Raw genomic sequence first — 258 nt, forward strand, 5'->3', positions numbered from 1 at the left:
AAAAAAGTAAATAAAAAATTTAAAAAAATTTTTTTTTTATTTTTTCCACTTTTTCTCTCCATTCAAAATTTAAAAGATATTGTTTCCCGATTTTTCCAAATTTTTTCTTTTTTTTGATCCCCTTTTCTCTCCCCTTCAAAATTTGGGGAAAATTGCCCAATTTTTTTCCCAAATTTTTCTCAAAAAGTCCATTCTAATGGTAATTTTTTTTGAAAAAATTATACACGGGGAAAAAACAATTTTAATTTTTGCACAAAA

This window comes from Lycium ferocissimum, chromosome 5, assembly GCF_029784015.1.
Source record: "Lycium ferocissimum isolate CSIRO_LF1 chromosome 5, AGI_CSIRO_Lferr_CH_V1, whole genome shotgun sequence".
Classification (NCBI taxonomy): domain Eukaryota; kingdom Viridiplantae; phylum Streptophyta; class Magnoliopsida; order Solanales; family Solanaceae; genus Lycium; species Lycium ferocissimum.